Source organism: Capricornis sumatraensis, chromosome 17, assembly GCF_032405125.1.
Source record: "Capricornis sumatraensis isolate serow.1 chromosome 17, serow.2, whole genome shotgun sequence".
Taxonomy (NCBI): domain Eukaryota; kingdom Metazoa; phylum Chordata; class Mammalia; order Artiodactyla; family Bovidae; genus Capricornis; species Capricornis sumatraensis.
Window position 1 is genome coordinate 16,136,426 of NC_091085.1, and position 23,996 is coordinate 16,160,421.

Sequence of the window (23,996 nt, forward strand, 5' to 3'; positions counted from 1 at the left end):
TGCCAAGATTTCCTGTGCATCACCAACTCCCAGAGTTTACTCAAACTCATGTCCATTGAGTCCAGTGATGCCATCAAACCATCTCATCCTCTGTCATTCCCTTCTCCTCCCACCTTAAGTCTTTCCCAGCATCAGGGTCTTTTCAAATGAGTCAGTTTTTTGCATCAAGTGGCCAAAGTATTGGAGTTTCAGTCTCAACATCAGACCTTGCAATGAATATTCAGGACCGATTACCTTTAGGATTAACTGGTTGGATCTCTTGTAGTCCAAGGGACTCTCAAGAGTCTTCCCCAACACCACAGTTCAAAAGCATCAATTCTTCGGTGCTCAGCTTTCTTTATAGTCCAACTCTCACATTCATACATGACTACTGGAAAAACCATAGTTTTGATTAAACAGATCTTTGTTGGCAAATAATGTCTTTGCATTTTAATATACTGTCTAGGTTGGTCATAATTTTCTTTCCAAGGAGTAAGCGTCTTTTAATTTTATGGCTGCAGTCACATCTGCAGTGATTTTGGAGCCCAGAAAAATAAAGTCTGTACTGTTTCCACTGTTTCCTCATCTATTTGCCATGATGGGATCAGAGGCCATGATCTTACTTTTCTGAATGTTGAGTTTTAAGCCAGTTTTTCACTCTCCTCTTTCCCTTTCATCAAGAGGCTCTTTAGTTCTTTACTTTCTGCCATAAGGGTGGCTCAGACAGTAAAGCATCTGCCTGCAATGCAGGAGACCCAGGTTCAATTCCTGGGTCAGGAAGATCCCCTGGAGAAGGAAATGGCAACCCACTCCAGCACTCTTGCCTGGAAAATCCCATGGAGGGAGGAGCCTGATAGGCTACAGTCCATGGGGTCACAAAGAGTCAGATATGACTGAGTGACTTCACTTTTCTGCCATAAGGGTGGTGTCATCTGCATATCTGAGGTTATTGATATTTCTCTCAGCAATCTTGATTCCAGCTTGTGTTTCAGCCAGCCCAACTTTTCTCATGATGTACTCTGCGTATAAGTTAAATAAGGAAGGGGACAATATACAGCCTTGACGTACTCCTTTCCCAATTTGGAACCAGTCTGTTGTTCCATGTCAAGTTATAACTGTTGCTTCCTGACCTGTGTACAGGTTTCTCAAGAGGCAGGTCAGGTGGTTTGGCATTCCCATCCCCTTCAGAATTTTACACAGTTTATTGTGATCCACACAATCAAAGGATTTGGCATAGTCAAAAAAGCAGAAATAGATGTTTTTCCTGGAACTCTCTTGCTTTTTCGATGATCCAGGAGATTTTGGCAATTTGATCTCTGGTTCCTTTGCCTTTTCTAAATCCAGCTTGAACATCTGAAAGTTCATGGTTCACATATTGCTGAAGCCTGGCTTGGAGGATTTTGAGCATCACTTTGCTAGCATGTGAGATGAGTGCAATTGCGCGGTAGTTTGAGCATTTTTTGGCATTGCCTTTCTTTGGGATTGGAATGAAAACTGACCTTTTCCAGTCCTGTGGCCACTGCTGAGTTTTCCAAATTTGCTGGCATATTGAGTGCAGCACTTTCACAGCATCATCTTTCAGGATTTGAAATAGCTCAACTGGAATTCCATTACGTCCACTAGCTTTGTTTGTAATGATGCTTCCTAAGGCCCACTTGACTTCACATTCCAGGATGTCTGGCTCTAGCTGAGTGATCAAAGCATCATGGTTATCTGGGTCATGAAGATCTTTTTTGTATAGTTCTTGTATTCCTGCCACCTCTTCTTAATATCTTCTGCTTCTGTTAGCTCCCTACCATTTCTGTCCTTTATCGAGCCCATCTTTGCATGAAATGTTCCCTTGGTATCTCTAATTTTCTTGAAGCAATCTCTAGTCTTTCCCATTTTATTGTTTTCCTTGATTTCTTTGCACTGATCACTGAGGAAGTCTTTCTTATCTCTCCTTGCTATTCTTTGGAACTCTGCATTCAAATGCGTATATCTTTCCTTTTCTCCTTTGCTTTTTGCTTTTCTTTTCTCAGCTATTTGTAAGGCCTCCCCAGACAGCCATTTTGCTTTTTTGCATTTCTTTTTCTTGGGGATTGCCTTGATCCCTGTCTCCTGTACAATGTTATGAACCTCCATCCATAGTTCTTCAGGCACTCTATCAGATTTAATCCTTTGAATATATTTCTCACTTCCATCGTATAGTCATGGGCCAGATATCTCTTTTGAAGTCTCTTGGAAGGTGTCACATAAACTGAACTCATATCCCATTAGTGTAAACTTAGAGATAAACATTGGGAATGCTCCTAACATTTCACTGTCATTGAATTTGCCTAATTTTTCATAGATATGAACCATCAGATTAGGAAACTTACCTCTGTTGTACAGTCCCCATTTTGTGTCCAACTCTTTCTGACCCCACAGTCTATAGCTCGCCAGGCTTCCCTGTCCTCCACTATTTCCCAGAGTTTGTTCAAGTTCATGTCCATTGAGTCAGTGATGCTATCTCACCATCTCATCCTCTGTGACCCTCTTGTCTTCCTGCCTTTAATTTATCTCTATTACCACTTTGTTCATTTTTTCATAAGTTGGTTTTGAATTTTGTTAAATGCCTGCTGCATTGAATAATATAAATTTTTTTCCTTACATTGTCAATGTATTACATCAATGTATTTTCTAAATTTAAAATACCTTAACCTTCTCAGAACAAAACATATTTAGTCATGAATTTGCTTTACCTGTGTACACACATGCACAAACCCACACAGAAATGAGAAACAGGTTACTATTTCACGTAATATTTTTGTGTGTATTTAATAAATGATAGCCTTTCATAATTTTCCTGACATTTTTATTTGCAGAATCATTATCAAGCTCATACTATTGGCATAAAGTTAGTTGAGGAAACATTTTATTTTTTTAAATTCTGAAAGAGTGTTATAGGAAGAAGGTAATCTGTTTCTTGATAACTTGGTAAAACATACTAAGTAAAACATCTGCATATGTTGCTTTTCTTGTGTGTGGACCTTTATGTAATGGTTATGTGTTTTAAATCGGTATAGGTCTATTTTTTATGGCTTTTTTGATAGGTCGGTTGGTAATGAATCGCCTGCAGTACAGGAGACCTTGGTTTGATTCCTGGGTCAGGAAGCTCCACTGGAGAAGGGTTAGGCTAACTGTTCCAGTATTCTTGGTCTTCCCTTGTGGCCTAGCTGGTAAAGAATACACTTGCAATGCAGGAGACCTGGGTTTGATCCCTGGGTTGGGAAGATCCCCTGGAGAAGAGAAAGGCTACCCACTCCAGTATTCTCACCTGGGAAATTCCATGGACTATACAGCTCATGTGGTCACAATGAGTTGGACCCTTATTTAGATTTTAAAATTTACAATGAATACATTTTGTTAGCTTACATATTTCTAGACAATTCACATTTTGTGTTTTAAAATTTATTATCATAAAGCTATTTTTAAACAAGTTTTAAAAATAGAAATGTATAGCTATGGTCATCTTTTCAATAACTACCTATTCGTCCATTCATTCTTCTAGTGCTTTTCTCTCTCCTTTTTTCCCTTCATCAACCTTTGCAGAGTTTTGTCTATGTTAATAGTATTTTTGTTGCACTGAGTGTTTACATTGATCTTTCTATTTTTCTCTTGTTTCCTTCCTTGATATTCACTTTTCCTATTAGAGTTTTCCTACTTTCTTAAGTTTTACTCTATAATTTTTCTAAGTCCTTGATTGTAATTCAGATCATTAATGTTTAATCTGTTAATTAGAGTTTAATATGTTCAATTCCATATTAGTGAGGATATGCTCTAGGCTAATAAGATAATCCAAAGCACATTTTCAGAAATATTTTGAATAGGAGTCCAGGCTTCTGGTGATTACTTAAAACCTTTGGGACCTGAATTCCTTCCATTTTGCTTGTTTCCTCTCCTGAGGGAACTGATCACTCAATGGTGCAGCAGCATTCCAGCCCCAAATCATAACAACACTTACATTCATTTATATTTAATTTCCAGATCTAGGCCAAAAGAACCATAATGTCATCTGCTCTGTTGGCTGGCTTGCACAGGCTGCCCTCTGCCCTCCTACCACATGCATACAAATGCATATATATATAATTTACAAAATGAAATAACTCATCGAGGCATATAGATTTTCACCTTTGGTTCTAGGTTCAAATCCAGGCTCTAGTACTTCAAGCCAGAGCATCCAACAAGTCATTTAAATTTTCTGAAACTTGGTGCTGTCATCTGGAAAATGAAAGTAATAAAACATATCTACTTAGGTTGCTGAAATGCTTGAAGTAATAGAAGTGCAAAGTTCAGTGTCTGATACCTAGTAACTGTCAGTAAAGCACACTTACACACTTACAAGAAATGCCTCAGTAAAGATGAGATGTGGTAAGTTGCTTCAATCCTGTCTGACTCTTTGTGATCCTATGGACTGTAGCCCACCAGGCTCCTCTGTCCATGGGATTCTCCGGGCAAGAAGACTGGACTGGGTTTCCATATCCTTCTCCAGGGGATCTTCCTGACCCAGGGATCAAACCCATGTCTCCTGTGGTTCCTGCATTGCAGGCAGATTCTTTGTTGATGGGCTACTGGGGAAGACTCATAAATTTGAGATAATCAAATGCAATTCCCAAGAAGGTCATAAGAAATGCTTTGTGATTTTCTTGCTATGTTTCTGCTTTGGGGACAAAGAAAAATGTGTGTGTGTGTGTGTGTGTGTTTTGTTTTGTTTTGTTTTAAAGTTACAATTCTCTAATCATGGTAAAGGGAGATAAATACTTTGTTTTCCTCCAGGGAGAAAAAGAGAAGCAGTAAATGCTTAATGGGATTTCCTTCAATGCCACAAAGTTGGTGGCTATAAATCTTAAACACAGGTTGAATTATTGTTAACTTTATATTTCCTCAGGGTGCTTTTGACCACATCATTAAACTCTATCACCTTCATTGACCTAATTTTATTATGGAATCCAAAGGAGTAAAGTAATACTTTAAAAATAAAATAAAAGATTTGTTCCATGAGGTCAATCTGATATCCCTGCTAATTCCTATAAATTGCTATTAATACATCTGTGTTGCTCAGAAGAGTACAGGACGCTACATAAATTCTGGTTTTATTTTATAACATTTTATTTCCATAAGAAGAGGAAAGCTATAAAGAGTTAAGCTCACTTTTTCTTAGTATTTTATTTAATATTTATTAAGAGCAATAGTTAGAATAAAATGAGTGATGTTATTCTTCACAAATTCATGTAAATGAATTTTGAACATAAAAGTTAACAATTCCAGCTTTCAGCTTTTACCTGACAGATTGTTATCCTTGAACCTTAGAATTCAAGTGTTATCCCCCACTCACTACCTCAAGCAAATGATTATGGCTCAAAACAGAAATTCAGCCAGGATGGGAATTTTTCTCCCTTGACTGAGGATGAAATGAGGCCCAAAAAAAGGTTTCTTTAAGAGCCCAAGGAGCAAATAATATAATTTTATAATGTTAAATTATAAACATACTAAAATACCATAAAATTCTCTCAAAATTCTTATCTAGAAAAAAGATCTGTTAATTGTCAAGTTAACAGTATTACTGCAGGGGAGAGAGGAGGAGAGATTCTGGAGGACAGAGAAACAGCTGAGACAGAGACAGACAGACAGACAGACAAAAACACCCATACAGGAGAAGGGGTGGGAAGAGATGGAGGCGCATTGTCCCCCTACATGTAAGGAAAGTCATCTGCCCCCCTGGCTTGTGTCTCTAAGACACAAATTCCAGAATGGGAAACAGAGAAAGCATGAACGGATTAACTTCACCAAATATCCAGAAGTCCATCTCAGTGAGAATTTAGCCCTTCTTCAATCAAAACTTTTCTTCTTCTTTTTATTTGTTTATTTGCCACACCTCATGTGGGATCTTTGTCCCTGGACTAGAGATCAAACCCACACCCCCTGCAGTGAAAGTAAGGAGTCTTAACCACTGGACCACTAGGAAAGTCCCTTTTCTTCTCCGTAAGACTCCTGATACTTGTGCATTCAAAGAACCAAGACATGTAACATTTGCCTTCTTTGCCTGTCTTGATCTGTTTCCAAGGGAGGTGCTACTGGTCAGAGAAAAGAGCTCAAAACCCCACAAGCACAATGCCACTCCTTAGATTATCACCATCCTAAAATGATGTTTTCCCAGCCAAATGTATCTGACTTCTAAATTGGAGATACAGTTTTATATAAGCAATGTATGTGCTCTATCTCTTTCCCTTTTCTTCTTTTCTACTTTCAGGCATCATTACTTGATGGCCCAGGCAAGCCAGTTTTTCCAGAGTAAGAGTTCGTCTTTGTTGAATATTCCCTTAACACAACCTAAGTAGGGTTTATTTTTGCAAATGTAACTGACTCTTCCAATAGTGATGAAGATAGCACAAATTCAAGGGGTGGGGGGGTAGGGGGGTGGGGAGAGAAGCATACTTCTAGGTAATGCAGAAGTGGGAACACCCTGAAGGAAGCTGGTAGCATTCTTAATTTGCATTGCTACTTTGTGAAGCTATTTGCAGCTGAATAAATAGTTTCCTTCTCCTAGCCACAAATTCCTGCTGTTCATCCCTGCAGTGGAGGCAGAATCCTGTGTATGACGCTGCAGTCTGTCACATGGCAGGGTTGTAGTCCCCACACATTCAGCATGAGCCATACCAAGTGTAAGGGAAGGGGAACAATATCCTCCAAGCTCAGTTAAAATGTCACGGGAAGCTGTGAGAAACACACACACACAGAGTGTTCTGTGTGTCCATTTTTCAGCATGACGTATTTTTAGTTTTCTGCAGCCAGCAAGTCTTAATTCAAACCGAAGAAAAATATCAATGATCTGGGTATGGTACACTTCATAGCACCTTTAAACATATTTGAACTAAATAACATCGTCCTTACAGCATTTCCAGGACTAAACTACAACTGCTCACATTTACAGTGTGTCCTAATCAGGATACGTTAAGTCACCTAGAGGACCATGTCTGGGTACTCTTCCTATCTTTCTGTAGACTCTTCCTCGGTCGTTTTTGCAGGTTCTTTCTCATCTCCCCATCTCTAATTGACTGAGTGTCCCAAAGTCCCTATCTTGGACCTCTTCTCTTCTATGGTCTTTCGTATTTACCCACTCCGTAGACAACGTCATCCAGACTCATGTCTTTAACCATCTTCTATAAACTGATGACTCTTATCTCAGTGGATAAGAGTGACCTCTTCTTTAAAGTGACCTCTTCCTTTAAATTCATGGAACCAGCCACCTACTTGACATCTCTTCTTGCATGTGTAAGAAGTGGTTCAAACTTAAAATGTCAATTATGTCCAGCCACCAGGTTCCAAACTTGCTTTCCCATCTGAGTCATCGGCAATTTCATTTTTCTGGTTGTTCTGCCTCAAACCTCATAGTACTCCCAAATTCCTTTCTGTCTCTTACAACCAACCCACATCAAATCATGAGCAAATCTCATTAGTTTATCCTAAAATATATAAAAAGTGCATCCACGTTTACTGTTGCCATTGGTCCCACTGATCTCTGCTTCCCACCCCATCACCCAGTACAGTCTGGTCTCATCACAGTAATCAGTAATCATAAGAAACATAAATTAAATCACGTCACTCTGAGGTTCAAAACCTTCCAGTCACTTCTCTGTCAAAATAAGAGCCATAGTCCTAATCCCTTACATTATTTTCTCTCACCTCATTACGTTTCCAGTTCTTCCACACTCACTGGCCTGCTGATGTTCCTAAGAAATATTCTTCACATTTGGAATGCTGGTCTTTCAGACATATGAAAGCCAGTCCCCTCTTTCTTTCAAGCCTTCTCCCAGATGTCCTCTCAAAAGCCACATTCCCAGTGAGGTGTTTTCTTACCAAGTTACTTCAATTCCATCTTGCTGCCTAGAAATTTTACATCTTCCTTCTCTTTTTTCCTTTCCTCTTCAGCCCTTATCACTATCTAACATATTTATGGTTAACTTCATTTTTAACTTATCTTATTTGCTGACTATCTTTGTCACCAGAATGTAAGTAACATGAAAACAAAGATTTCTCTCTCTCTCTCTCTCCTTCTCTTTTGTGTATCCCCAGCACTCAAAATAGTTCTTAGAATAAAATGAAAAGATACAGAAAGAACAAAACGAAAGAAAGGAAAGACGAGAGAAAGAAAGAGTTAAGTTTTTTCATCAGTATTAGAAATGTAGTCTACTTTGGGCAAGTGACATTTTAATTTTAATTTTGGGAGGACTTTTCTTCACTTTCCTCATTATGGGCATACACATGCAGTTTTAAAATGACTATTACGTTGCATTTTGTTTCTCTCCTTCCCTCCTTTTGTTTTCTTTCACGTGTTTTTCATCTCTATCTCACCACCATCTCTCAAAATATCCAGTGAAAGATGTTGGAGAATGAGCAGTACAGCATGGAACATGGAACAGGGGGAATGAGATACGGATGACGTAGGAAACACAGACACACCCTGATTGCTTTTTGCCGCAAAGACAAGCCCCACTGGCAATAACCCCTATAATAAGCCCAAATGGCATGTTTTATTTCTAAAACTTCTATAATGTCGTGGTTTTAAAAAGTACATTTTAAAATCACCCCTGATGTTGAAAGTGCTGAAATCTTTCATTGCATGTTAAAAAGGGAGCAAGAAATGGAATCCATAATTCGATAGGACGAGCAAAGAACCAATTCTTAACAAAACCAAAGCTTTGCATGTACAAGGGGGCTCAAAGAATAAGACAGATGAATCAAAAAAAGAAATGTGGAATTTAAAATTCATTAATGTAAATATTTAAATTAAAATGTAGTCACCATTTAACCATACAGAAAATTGATTTAAAAATGGAATAATTCAACTTCTAACCCTTAACCCAGGAAACCAAGTTCTTTACTATTATCTCCTGAAGTCTTTCGCTTTTAAGACTTATCTGGATAAACTGCTCCAAATAAATACATTTTTTTTTCAAAATTATTGAATAGCTAATACAAAGTATCTTTCCAAAATGTGCACTGTATATATTGCTTTAATAATATATCTAGCTATTATTTATTAGCAAATTAGCTTACAAGGAGATACTATCAGTGTATGGCCATTAAACTCACTCTATAGTACATAGCTGTATAAAAGCTGTAGAGATTGCTCCAAAGTGTCAAGATCAATGTTCATCACAATCATGGACAAAAATATGTTGATGACTATTCCAAATTCTAATCATTGGTTCATACCAGAAATGTTTGCATGTTGTAGACTGGAAAAATCAAAAGATACTGAATTCAAATAATGTTTTTAATGCATAAAATAAAGCATAGCATCAAATAGGAAATCAATTATATTGACATAGTGTCAAAATATTAAGGAAATGTTTGTGACAAATAATATATCTTTATTTAAACATTAAATAACAAACAAGATCTAGCAATTAATCTTCTAACAACCATAATTTCAAAATAGTGATTTAAATTTCTGGATATCTACAATTAATGTAAATATAACATTATGAAAATATCTGTAATTTCTAATGGGGACAAAGTTATTGACGTTGCTAAGAATGATGTGGTTGGTTGCCTACACTCAGAAGAAAAGGCTGAAATTTGAATTAAAGTTTAATGAAAATAAAAATGTATGTTTTTCCATCTAAATCTGCAACCACCCTTGAATTCTAACAACTCTTCAGGGGAGTGGGTTAGCACCTCTCTGGAGAGGGTTTAATGCATCAAAATAGGGATTTTTGAGCCTGCCAAATCATAGTTTTTCTTTTTCTCCTGGAGAATTGATGTTTGGATTATTAATTAAATATATATATACATACATATATATATATCCCTTTTGTAAATATTGACTGTCATCTTTAGCTGTGATAGATATTCACTTATCCTGATAGCCCATGCATAAATATATTCATGTTTCTTTCCGTGTTTCCCTCTATATCCTCACTAAAAATGTAGTCTCCTGTGCATTTTCCAAATTAGTTAGCAGAAAGCATTTGCTTAAGTGAAATTCTCATTTGTAATTCTTAATCAAAAGGGGAATGTTTTCCCCCAGCTTTTTCCAACTTGACGCAAGAAATAGCTTAAAGTATTTTCAATGAGACTCATTAGGTGGTTGCTGATTAGTAGCAGACTGCTTGTTTGGGGTGATTGATGCTCACTTCTGGAGTGCCAAGAGAGGGAGCTTTGCCAAATTTAGAAGTCATCCCACCCTTATGTGTTCTGTAGTTTTAAACAGAAAAAAAAATGTGTTTGGGGGTGTTTAAATGGGTTTGCTTTGGCAAAATACATCTCAAAGGGCTTCCTGGAGATCCTATAATTCTTAAAAATTAAATGTGATGACTTCAATGTCTCAAATTGTATTAGAACTTTCAGAGTGATTTTGCTCTTGCTGAAACTAATCTCTTGGCAAAATATGTATGGGCTTAAAGCAAACCTGGATGCGTACCTGCTACACTGAGATCTTTAAGACTCAACACAGATTTTAAGTCATTAACGCAAGATTTATTTGGATTACAAAGAAATGCCCAGAATTAGAAAGCGAGTATGTTCTCTTATTTTGCCTCTGATTGTCTGCAGGGCTTGTCACTTAATTACAAGGCTCTTATATTTCTTTGATTGTAAAATACTCCTTAGGAGATCTGATACTAATGCACTTTTTCTTAGGCAGTTCTTTGGGAAATAAGAAGGGAGAGGATTTTTAGCACATACATTAGGGAAAGATGGAAGTTAATATTGAATGAATTCTCTACGACAATTATTTTTGTCAGTCGTGTCTTGAACACCAAGAATATACAAGTACCAATTGGTAATTTGGATATAATGTAAGTCAGTCACAGATATCTTTCCAATTTTTCCATGTAGGATTGTGTCCATTTAAAATGTTTAATGCTTATAGTCACTCTCATTCATTCAAAACAGACTTACCGAACACCTATGTTATCATGGCATCACACCAGCTAGGCCAAACTAAACATGTGTAAATTGTGGGCCCTTCTTTCTTTTTTACATTTTAAGGTAGTTACCTTCCATCTCTAAATGTTATATTCCTTATATTTCCTTTCTTTCTCTTGGAATCAGATAGGAACTACAAAAGAAAATTAAAGATACCTTTAGTATTCGACATTGTTTATTTCATAAGCTAATATTAAAGAAATAAGTCTGAGAAACATTTCTCATTTTTATAGAATCTTAGTGTTGGTGTAAGTCAGAGACTGAAAGAAAAGTTACTCTACTTATTCAAATACTTTGATACTAAAACTTCTTCCTCATGAAGGTCCAAGATTGAGGGGGTATGTGTATACATATAGCTGACTTACTTTGCTGTACAGCAGAAAATAACACACAACAGTGTAAAGAAATTATACTCCCAAATAAACAAATAAATAAAAACAATGCAGGACAACCAAAACAAACAAGAAAACAACAAAAGCCCTTCTTTCTGTTTGTTAGCCTTTTTCCTCTGGAGTCACTGGTAATTTCTACATTCTGGGGAGGAAATTATCAAACAGGAAAACAGTTGGAATTTTAATAAATTCAGTTCTTACAAGGAGTTTGCCAGTGAAGGCAAAAAACTTGAAATGAATACTGTATTGTTGAGGGTTGGTTATACTGCTTCTTTATTTAGTCATGCTTTGCTTTGAATTATTTCTTATCGAGAGGGTTAATTAACAATTGCAGTATTTAAACTGGTCTTTAAAAAAGTCATTAGCCCACTCACCCAAGAAAGACTGACACACTGTTCCTTACTGTGTATGAATTCTTGTTTATATCCCACAATGAAACTCTCCCTTCTCTCGAAGGCTAAGACTCTGTGAAAAGAATTATGGGTGAAAATGATTTTGGAAATGCTTAGAATGGATCCCAGCCATATAGACTAAAAAAGAAAAGAGGAAAGAGAGAAACAGAAAATTAGGTCATGGGAAAGAAATTATGGAAATAAAATAGGGTCACATGGAAGATACGATATGGGGAGGGGGGAAAGGACTGCGGAACAAAACAAAATGAAAACAAAAAACAATGCCCACTAAAGTTTTCAGAGTGTCTGGAATTACGTAGTCTAACAAAGAATGGGGCTTGAACACAAATTAATTTGGAATCTATTGACTCTAACAGACTTAAAGACATCTTATGAGACTGGAAGAAACGAAGATAATCAAAGTTTAAAAGAAATAAGTTCTTACTGCCCTTTTTATGCAAAAGTATTTGAGGAAATAATTTTTTTTAACTAAGTAATAAAAAATTAGCAGTCGCAGTGCTTATAGAAGAAAAGACAATAAGAAGGGTGAGAAAGCCTTGGATGGGGGGTGCTGCAGTCAAAAGAACCTGGTCTCAGTAGATTTTGAAAGTTGAATTGTTTCAGGGGAAACGAGTCAAAATGAAGTTCACTTCCAACTTCTTTATGAAAAAAGAGAGAGTAGGTCTGGGTTTGTGAAGGCTCTGAAAAGACCGTGTGCTTTTAAACGAACTCATTCAGTTAATGTTGGGTCACTATTTAAAGAGTGATTAACTTTCTATTTGTGTGGGATCTTAATTTTTAGATTAAAGGAATGCAAACTCCACTTTACAAACCACCAACTGTGAAAATGTGCCTGTGGCGTGTTTTACGTTGATACACAATATACATTTCACAGTTTTACTTTGTTTTCCTAAACCTTGTTTTCTTTTATTCTTTCCTAAATTTTTGGAATTAGAAGAACCAGGGATCAAATTGCTAACATTAGTTGGATCACAGAGAAAGCAAGGGAATTCCAGAAAAACATCTACTTCTGCTTCATGGACTATGCTAAAGCCTTTGACTGTATGGGTCACAACAAACTGTGGAAAATTCTTAAAGAGGGGAATATCAGACCACCTTACCTGCTTCCTGTGAAACCTGTATGCAGGTCAAGAAGCAACAATTAGAATCGGACATGGAAAAATGGACTGCTTCAAAATTGGGGAAGGAGTACATCAAGCGTGTATTATTGTCACCCTGTTTACTTAACTTATATGCAGAATACATGATGCAAATGCCAGGCTGGAAGACTTACAAGCTGGAATCAAAATTGCCAGGAGAAATATCAACAACCTCAGATGTGCAGATACCACTCTAATGGCAGAAAGTGAAGAATAACTGAAGAACCTTTCAATGAAGGTGAAAGAGGAGCATGAAAAATCTGGCTTAAAACTCAACATTCAAAAAATTAAGATCATGGCATCTGATCCCATCACTTTATGGCAAGTAGAAGGGAAAAAAGGGAAACAGTGACAAATTTTCTTTTCATGGAGTCCAAAATCACTGCAGACTGTGACTGCAGCCATGAAATTAAAATGCACTTGCTCCTTGGAAGGAAAGCTATGATGAACCTAGACATACCAAAAGGCAGAAACATAACTTTGCCTACAAAAGTCTGTATAGTCCAAGCTATAGTTTTTCCAGTAGTCATGTACAGATGTGAGAGTTGGACCATAAAGAAGGCTGAATGCTAAAGAATTGATGCCTTCAAACTCTGGTGCTGGAGAAGACTCCTGGGACAACAAGGAGATCAAACCAGTCAATCCTAAAGGAAATCAATCCTAAACATTCATTGAAAGGACTGATGCTGAAGCTGAAGCTCCAATACTTTGGCCACCTGATGTGAAGAATCAACTCATTAGGAAAGACTCTGATGCTGGGAAAGATGGAGGGCAGGAGGAGAAGGGGGCGACACAGAATGAGATGGCTCGATGGCAATGCCGACTCAGTGGACATGAGTCTGAGGAAACTTTGTGGAGATAATGAAGGACAGCGAAGCCTGGTGTGCTGCCATCCATGGGGTCACAAAGAGATGGACATGACTTAGTGACTGAAGAACAACAGCACCACCAACAAAAGTCTTCTGTTAACATGCACGTGCGTGTGCGCGCGCACACACACACACACACACACATGCACAGACTTCTCTGTCAGAGGGGTTCTCAAGTTCAAAGAGAAAGAAAATGCAGCAGAGGACATATTAAACTTTACTTAGATCCATTAAAAAATTTTCAGGTTGGGGTCAATTTCATTGGTTTTTCCATGAGTCCTTCTGGGTGCTGGCCCTGCAGAGCGGCTGTTACTCTGAGAGTGTATCAGTCTCCTACAATGCTTTGATCTAATTTTACGTATTTTGTAACGCACATGAAATGGATCAAGTACATTGGAGTATATCAGCTGAGAGGGGCAATTTTAATGACTTCTTCTGGAGAAAACAAATACAACTGGATGTATTTTTCTACATGACTCAAGAACAGTTACTGGTGTCCTAGTCTAGGATTCTATATAAAAATGACACAGATAGTCCCTAGGCCAGCTTTCTTAGAACTCTCTCTTGGGTTCTGCATGAGCCAGCAACTTGCCGTGCCCTCTTGTAGAGTCCCCTCTCTAAAGGAATGGCACTTGAATTAAGTCAGGTTGGTGTTCTGTCAGTCTCAAGGACTGAGGAGGTTATTAGAATATTTGCTGCTTTGGATTAGGTTGCCAAGAATTTTGTGTGCTTACTTTTGATCATATCATATATATTGGGCTTATATTCACAAAAATGTTTGCTATGGATTTGCACATTAAGACCAAAAGCTTATTTAAAGGGTGGGTTTCTGGCGAGACTGTGATTTCTAAGCCAATTCACTCATTATTCAAGTTCAAGGAAGTTAGAAGTTCATCATGTTTTTCTTGCACATTTTTACATAATCCCTGGAGTGAGTCTTTTCACTTAGCCTCAACATTAAAGCTCAAACAAGCATCAGCTGACGTAAAATTTAAACCAAATTCTACTTAGAGAATGTTCTTAGTTGCAAGAAACATGGGAAGTTTACCCCATGCACTGCCTTCTCAGCCTTCACTGAGGGAACCTTGCTTCTGACACAAAAAAGCTATCTGTTTCTTTTCCAAGTCAGTTTCCCTCTGTCTTTCCCACCCTCCTCTTTATAACTGCATCTGCTTGATTGAGACATGGAAATCAATAGAGCATGTGCTGGTTTTCTCAGGGGGAAGGTGGCCCCGTGAGACGTGTAAACAAGGTTCTCTCTTTGCTCCCACCCTTGCTTTGTGGGGAGGATCTGATGGCTAACACCTCTTTTATAGCACTCAGTTTATCCACTCTTGATTTGGCTTCCATCTCTATAAACCATAATTCCTAAGATGAAAAATAAAATAGTATCTGTCAAGTTCTAATCTATGAAGGTAAGCACCATATAAAGAATTATGTCAGGGAAGATTGAGAGCAGGAGAAGGGGGAGACAGAGGATGAGATGGTTGGATGGCATCACTGACTCAATGGACATGAGTTTGAGCAAACTCCAGGAGATAGTGAAGGACAGGGAAGCCTGGCGTGCTGTAGTCCATGGGGTCACAAAGAGTTGGACATGACTTAACAACTGAACAACAGCAACAAGATAAGCAGACTTCAGAGAAGATGCCTACATACTTTGTTAATATCAGACATGGTTTTCCAGTGGAATACAAGTGCCCATAAGCTCTCTTGCAGTCCAAAAAACTGTTGGACCACAGCTGCTCAGCCATCCACAAAAATATTAGGTCAATTCTTGATGACTGGGGGAATGATGGAATTAATCGTCTCAGTCTAAGTCTGAGCTCAGGAGGAAATGTGAGGCAGCCTGTGGATGTTTTCCAGAAACCCATCCTGAGATAGATGATGGAGAGAGAAGCAGAGAGCAAAGGGGACAGAGACGGAGGATGGGCAGTGAGGAAGCAGGTGTCACAGAAGGCACATCACCCCCGAAGTGCTGAGCCCGTGCAGCTGTGTGGACAGACCTCAACAACTGTCAGCTCTTGGCAGCATACACCCTGCAGGAGAGCAGCCCGAAGGTAACATTGTTTGTATTCCCACCTTCGCTGTCCTGTGACCCAGGCTGAGCATGATTCAAGAAATGCGAGTTCATCCCATTTATAACACAGCTGTGCATAAAACGGGGCCAAGGCTTCCCACATCCCCGCCCGGGCCTCTGGAGGTCTCCTCTCAGGTTCTCACATCCCCGCATCCGGTCCTGCCCCGCCCCGCTGGAGCCAGCCCCGCAGCAGCAGGACCGCATTTTCCCATGTGCAGCGTTCCCGCACCTTCCCCAGCGGGAGCACGTGGCACACACCGTGCGTTTGCTCTTTTGATCAGAGCTGTGGAGATGCACAATGACATAGCTTTCTTGGATTGGATTATACCTGACGGTGGGTCCTTCCAGAGATGTGTTACCCAAGACAGCCTTTTTTATAGACAAGAGCTGGGGAGACTGGATTATGCTCCAAAATGCACAGCAAGAGCCTGGCTGTAAGTCAAGGACAGTGGGCTTGAGGATGGGGAGGAGCGCTGGAAGGAGTTTAAGGCTCCCTCGGCCTTCATAATACAGACCAGACTTGAATGCAGTGGATTCGTAGCCGCACTCGTTGTGGTTTTGTTTTGCTCTCCAGACATTTCTGATTCTCACAGGGGAGAAGTGTTTCTTTGCTGGGTGAGGCTTTACTCTTTTTTGAATCTTGGGGCCTGTGTGAAGAGGGAAATGTTTAGATTTTGCTCCATTTTAGTCAAAGAGTTCAAACTATCCAAAATCTGAAAAGGCCTCCTTGTTCTTACAAAATGGGTTTGTTTTAGGAAGAGCTGGGACTTTTCAGACAAGGATGCATAAAATGTGACATAGATTAAGTGACTTGCTTCTTTTTGGAGATTTCCTCTCCCTAGATCCAAAATTTCCATCACAAAAATTGTTTTTTTCAGATATATTAATTAAGTATTAAGCCAAGTATTTTCAGAAATATTCTCATCATGGTCCTAGCATAGGTCTTGGATAATAGGAAATAAGGTACTGACGCTCTTTGCCCCCTTTTGAATTATAATATTTAAATAAGTAAAGAGGCAATACAAGTTCAGCAGCAAAATTTACGGAGATTCTGTACAAAGATAAGAAAGAAAGGCAAAGATGTCTCTATACAAATAGAATTTCTGGTTTGCACCGTTTCTAAAAACCCTAATTCAAAGCATGAATTATTCAGTCTGTGTCCAACTCTGTGACCCCATGGACCCTATGGAGAAGCCACCAGGCTTCTCTGTCCTTGCAATTCTTCAGGCAAGAATACTGGAGTAGGTAGCCATTCCCTTCTCCAAGGGATCTTCCTGACCCAGAGATTGAACCTGGGTCTCCTGCATTGCAGACAGATTCTTTATGGTCTGAGCCACCTGGGAAGCCCAGCTCAAAATATAGTGTAATCAGGGTAATACATTCCAGGTTATTTGAATATTGAAACACTGATGGAGGCATGATGTCACTTAACTTTTCTATCCTGAGACTCATTCATCTCTTGACCTTTTAAATCCTTCTCTCATACAATTCCTCCTACTCTCTCAGGGAACAAGAAAGAGGAAAGAGTAAGTACAGAAAGGGAGGTGGGATAGTTGAAAAGAGCAAACTGCACAAAACCAGCAGAAAGGAGGGGCTTCCCCGGTGGTGCTAATGGTAAAGAACCTGTTTGCCAATGCAAGAGACATAAGCGTCAACCCCTGGGTCTGGAAGCTCCCCTGGAGACAGTACGTGGCAATCTTCTCCAGTATTCTTGTCTTGAAAACCCCATGGACAGAGAAATCTGGTGGGTTCGGGCTCAAAGAGTTAGATGCAACTGAGGTGACTTAGCAGCAACAGAAAGGAAGTGTCTATGGTGGGATGGAGAATCCAGTAATGATGGATAAGGGATTGTGAGCCTCTAATTTAAAACAAAAAAATTAAGTTGGAAATAAAATTGTAGTGTAAGGGTTTTTCTAGAGATCTTTAATAAAAGACTAGAAAATAAGAGTTGTAGAGGGTAGAGCTTGACAAAAAGAATTGGGAGGCGAGAGAACCTTTAAGGCTATCTTCATTCACTTAGCTCTGCAGTTCCCTGGGAGGCTGGCAAGTTAGCCTAATGGCTTGTTTGAACAAAAAAGGTTTTGCTGCTTCAGTGCACACTCTTCTTGCTAGTCTCAACTCAATATCTGGAAAAAAAGATCAAAATTAGCTCTCTGTTCTTGTTGTTAGTCAGCCTCTAAGTTGTGTCTGGTACTGCCTCATGGACTACACATGCCAGGCTCTCCTGTCTTTCACCATCTCCTGGAGTTTACTCAGATTCATGTCCGTTGAGTTGGGGTTGCCATCTAACCATCTCATCCTCTGCTGCCCCCTTCTTCTTTTGTCTTCAGTCTTTTCCAGCATCAATAGTTTTGTAAGTTATTACAAAAGCTGTGTTCAATGAGATGACTTAGACCAAAGTTACCAGACTCCATCTGAAATTTCCTAATGAAGAAACAAAGTCCTGTGGCTCTGGTATACAATTCAAGAAAAATGAAGATGTGGTGATGAATGTGGTTCAAAATCCATGTCAAGTTTTTTAAAGGTCCTCGGGGTTTATCAAGATGGTGCAGCCTTACAAAATGCAAAAATCAAGATTTTATATTTCTTCTCACTTCAACCAGAATCGTGGCTATTGTAGAAGGTGAAATAAATGTTTGATAAGAAGCTATTTTCTTCCCCATGAAATCAAGTCAACTGAAATTAAGGTTCTGAATAAGGAATGAAATCCCTCTAACACATGTGAGGCTGGTTTTATATGTTGTGTACACCAGATATTTGGGTAACTTCATTCATGGGCTCCTGACTAGCTATCTGTTATTTGCAAAAGTATGGCAGCATTAAGTCAGAATATGTTTAACTAGAACTGTGAAAACCTGAAAATGTCTGGCAGGTAAACATTTCTCTCTTCATTAAGAAAAGGAAGGGGTTGAGAGGGCAACTGTAACCCTGATGCTTGTCACACTAAGAAACTCAAGTTCCAATGACTGAATAAATACACTTGCAATTATGGTACCTTTGTACCTCTGAAAGGTATGATGACTGCTGAAGATCAAAGTCAAGAGGTATGGACATCAATTTTTATTTTTTACCAAATAAATCATGAGTTGTGTTTATGTACTACAAATACAGCCAAATGTCTCCCTATTCAACAAGTATCCTTAATAACGTGGACGATATGGCGTCAGAATAAAGGGCACAAGATAACTCGCCTTTGACCTTGGAAAATTAGATGGATGCGGACCCACGTTTAGGAGGCCCATAGTTTATTCCTGCGTGCAAGCACATTCATTCCCACCTGTTTTTTCATAAGTCTGGTAAAAAGCATTGAATATCCTAAACCTTAGTCAAAGAAAAACATTTGTGTAGTGAGTTGAGGAGGCTACAGGATGAGAATCCTAAGGGTGAACAAGCAAATAAGATCCTAACCTGAAAGCTAGTGCTTCCCTGGTGGCGCAGGTGGTAAAGAATCTGCCTGTAATGCAAGAAACCAGAGTTTGGCCCTTGGATTGGGAAGATCCCCTGGAGGAGGGTGTGGCAACCCACTCCAGTATCCTTGCCTGGAGAATTCCATGAACAGAGGAACCTGGTGGGCCCCAGTGCATGGGGTCACAAAGAGTTGGATATGACTGAGGGAATAACACTTTCACTTTCACTGAAGGCTAGCAGTAGAGATTCTGTATTAGTTTGCTAGGGCTGCCATAACAAAAGATCATGGGCTGGGTGGCTTAAACAATAGAAATTCATTTTCTCTCAGTTCTGGAGGCTGGAAGTCTGAGATCAAGTGTTGCAAGTTTGGTTTCATTTGAGGCTTTTTTCCTTGGCTTACAGATAACCATCTTCACAGTCTATATGAGCTTTGCTCTGTATGTGACCACATTTCTGATTCAGTTCAGTTCAGTTCAGTCGCTCAGCCGTGTCTGACTCTTTGTGACCCCATGGATTGCAGCATGCCAGGCCTCCCTGTCCATCACCAAACCCATCTCCATTGAGTCAGAGAAGACATCCAGCCATATCATCCTCTGTTGTTCCCTTTCCCTCTCGCCTTCCATCTTTCCCAGTATCAGGGTCTTTTCAAATGAGTCATTTCTTAGCATCAGATGGCCAAAATATTGCGGTTTCAGCTTTAACATCAGTCCTGCCAATGCATATTCAGGACTGATCTCCTTCAGAATGGACTGGTTGGATCTCCTTGCAGTCCAAGGGACTGTCAAGAGTCTTCTCCAACACCACAGTTCAAAAGCATCAATTCTTTGGCATTCAGCTTTCTTTCATCCATATATGACCACTGGAAAAACCACAGCTTTGACTAGACAGATCTTTGTTGGCAAAGTAATATCTCTGCTTTTTAATATGCTGTTTAGGTTGCTCATAGCTTTTCTTCCAAGGAGTAAGCGTGTTTTAATTTCATGGCTGCAGTCACCATCTTCAGTAATTTTGGAGCCCCAAAAAAGTAAAGTTTGTCACCAATTCCACTGTTTCCCCATCTATTTGCCATGAAGTGGTGGGATCAAATGCCATGATATTAGTTTTCTGCATATTGAGTTTTAAGCCAACTTTTTCACTCTCCTCTTTCCCTTTCATCAAGAGGCTCTTTAGTTCTTCTTCACTTTCTGCCAGAAGTGTGGTGTCATCTGCATATCTGAGGTTATTGATATTTCTCCTGACAATCTTGGTTCCAGCTTGGGCTTCATCCAATCCAGCATTTCTCATGATGTGCTCTGTATGTAAGTTAAATAAGGAAGGGGACAATATACAGCCTTGACGTACTCCTTTCCCAATTTGGAACCAGTCAGTTGTTCCATGTCAAGTTATAACTTGCTTCCTGACCTGTGTACAGATTTCTCAAGAGGCAGGTCAGGTGGTCTGGTATTCCCATCTCTTTAAGAATTTTCCACAGTTTTCTGTGATCCACACAGTCAAAGGCTTTGGCATAGTCAAGAAAGCAGAAGTAGGTGTTTTTCTGGAACTCCCTTGCTTTTTTGATGATCCAGTGGATGCTGGCAATTTGATCTCTGATTCCTCTGCCTTTTCTAAAACCAGCTTGAACTTCCAGATGGAAGTTCATGGTTCACGTATTGCTGAAGCCTGGCTTGGAGAATTTTGAGCATCACTTTGCTAGCGTGTGATATGAGTGCAATTGTGTGGTAGTTTGAACATTCTTTGGCATTGCCTTTCTTTGGGATTGGAATGAAAACTGACCTTTTCCAGTGATGTGGCCACTACTGAGTTTTCCAAATTTGCTGGCATATTGAGTGCAATATTTTCGCAGAATCATGTTTCAGGATTTGAAATAACTCAACTGGAATTCCATCACTTCCACTAGCTTTGTTCATAGTGATGCTTCATAAGGCCCACTTGACTTCACATTCCAGGATGTCTGGCTCTAGGTGAGTGATCACACCATCATGATTATCTGGGTCATGAAGATCTTTTTTGTACAGTTCTTCTGTGCATTCTTGCCACCTCTTCTTAATATCTTCTGCTTCTGTTAGGTCCATACCATTTCTGTCCTTTATCGAGCCCATCTTTGCATGAAATGTTCCCTTGGTATCTCTAATTTTCTTGAAGAGATCTCTAGTCTTTCCCATTCTGTTGTTTTCCTCTATTTCTTTGCACTGATCACTGAGGAAGGTTTTCTTATCTCTCCTTGTTATTCTTTGGAACTCTGCATTCAAATGGGTATATCTTTCCTTTTCTGCTTTGCCTTTTGATTCTCTTCTTTTCTTAGCTATTTCTAAGGCCTCCTCAGACTATCATTTTGCCTTTTTGCATTTCTTTTTCTTGAGAATGTTCTTGATCACTAGCTCTTGTACAATGCCACAAACCTCCATCCATAGTTCTTCAGGCACTTGTCTATCAGATCTAATTCCTTGAATCTATTTGTCATTCCACTGTATAATTGTAAGGGATTTGATTTAGGTCATACCCGAATGGTCTAGTGGTTTTCCCTATTTTTTTTTCAATTTAAGTCAGAATTTGAAAATAAGGAGTTCATGATCTGAGCCATAGTCAGCTCCCAAGTCACTGTCTTGTTTTTGCTGACTGTATAGATCTTCTCTGTCTTTGGCGGCAAATATAATCAATCTGATTTCTTTATTGACCATCTGGAGATGTCCATGTGTAGAGTCTTCTTTTGTGTTTTTGGAAGACAGTGTTTACTATGACCAGTGTGTTCTCTTGGCAAAACTCTGTTACCCTTTGCCATGCTTCATTCTCTACTCCAAGATCAAATTTGCCTGTTACTCCAGGTATTTCTTGACTTCCTACTTTTGCATTACAGTCCGAAGATCCCCTGGAGAAGGAAATGGCAACCCACTCCAGTATTCTTGCCTGGAGAATCTCATGGACAGAGGAGCTTGGTGGGCTACAGTCCACGGGTCGCAAAGAATTGGACACAACTGAGCGGCTTCACTTTCACTTTCATAATGAAAAGGACATACTTTTTTGGGTGGGTGTCCAAATTTCTCTTGTTGTCCAAATTTCCTCTTATGAAGACATCGATCAGATTGGAATAGAGTCTCTCATGTTCTCATTTTAACTTGATTAATCTTTAGGACCTTATCTCTCAATACTTCACATTTTAAGAAGATAAAAGTTAGGACCTCAGCATATGAATTTTTTGTGGTGACAAAAGTATGCCCATTATAGATACTTGGGCAAATAAACAGAAAAGTGAAACATAATATTAATCGTTCAGTAATAGAAAGCTGAACGAGGGGACTGGGAAAAAATTCCAGTTCTACCAAGTGGCCTCAGAAAGGAAGGTGAATTTTAAGTCAACTCATGAGGGTTGTCCAAGCAAGGTATGAGTGATAGGTGGGCTGTATGTGGAGCTGAGAAGAAGAAGGGCATTTGGGGAAAGCTTTGTAAGCACAAAAGGATGTATAAATACAGGCATAGAGTTAAGAAACTGGATTTTACAGAAGAAGGTCCATCAGAGGGGATGAGAGAAAATGTTGAATGATAAGCAAATGTCAGATCACCCCAAGCCTTATACTCAGACAATAATGTCTTATAGTCCTGACAGCACATTCTGGAATTAGTCAAACCTATATCCAAACTCGGGTTCCTCTTCATTCAAATGTTGCCACATTCACATTGCTTGGTGTTTTTGTCCTTCTATTTCTTTATCTATAAAAATCCTCCTGGTGGCTTAGAGGTTAAAGTGTCTGCCTGCAATGTGGGAGACCTGAGTTCGATCCCTGGGTCAGGAAGATCCCCTGGAGAAGGAAATGGCAACCCACTCCAGTATTCTGCCCCAGAGAATCCCATGGACAGAGGAGCCTGGTGAGCTACAGTCCACGGGGTCGCAAAGAGTTGGGCATGACTGAGTTGGACACTTTCTTTATCTATAAGAGTGGCTCTACAGAATAATCAATCATCTCTGAGGCTGTACCAGGATCACTTGTGCTGAGCTCAGTGTTTTGCACATGTAGCTTTTGAAGACCCATTAACTACTATTATTCTTCTATCACTGAAATGTTTGAGGGACTTCCCTGATGGTCTGTGGTTAAGACTACTTCCAATGCACAGGCTGTGTGCTCAGTCCCTGGTCAGGGAACAAATACCCCACATACCTCATAGCCAAAAAAAACAGAACATAAGTAACAGAAGCAATAACGTAACAAATGCAATAAAGACCTTTAAAAATGGGCCACATTTTAAAAAAAAAAAACAGTTTTTAAAAAGATAAATGGTTGGGACCTACTCTGCAGGATATTTGGGAAAAAATGAATATTTTTTAAGTAGAGAGGTAGTATGATTTGATAAGTCATTCTGGTAACTGCAGATCATGTATCAGTGAGGTGAAAGGCTGGAAGGGAATAAAAGTACTAGTTTTGAATTTCTTGCAATATTCATGTAAATGATGTGGATATACATGAGCATAGTATATAGGCAAATAATCATGGGAAGATCAAGTGAAGAAGAAAAGGAAATAGACTTGAAAAATAAGCGAGCAACTTCATAGAATTAGACTGAGGATTTAAAAGCAACAGAGATTTAGGATGATTTCCAGATTCTTGGCCCTGAGAACTAGATGATCCATCACTGAAGAGAGAATAAAACACGAGGATCAGGTTTGGAGAGAACACTTAGGATTTCCATTTAAGGAATGTTTATCCATAGTACCACGCACGATGACTTCCATCCTTTCTTGCCAAGCTTCAGTTCCATATGGTCAATGACAG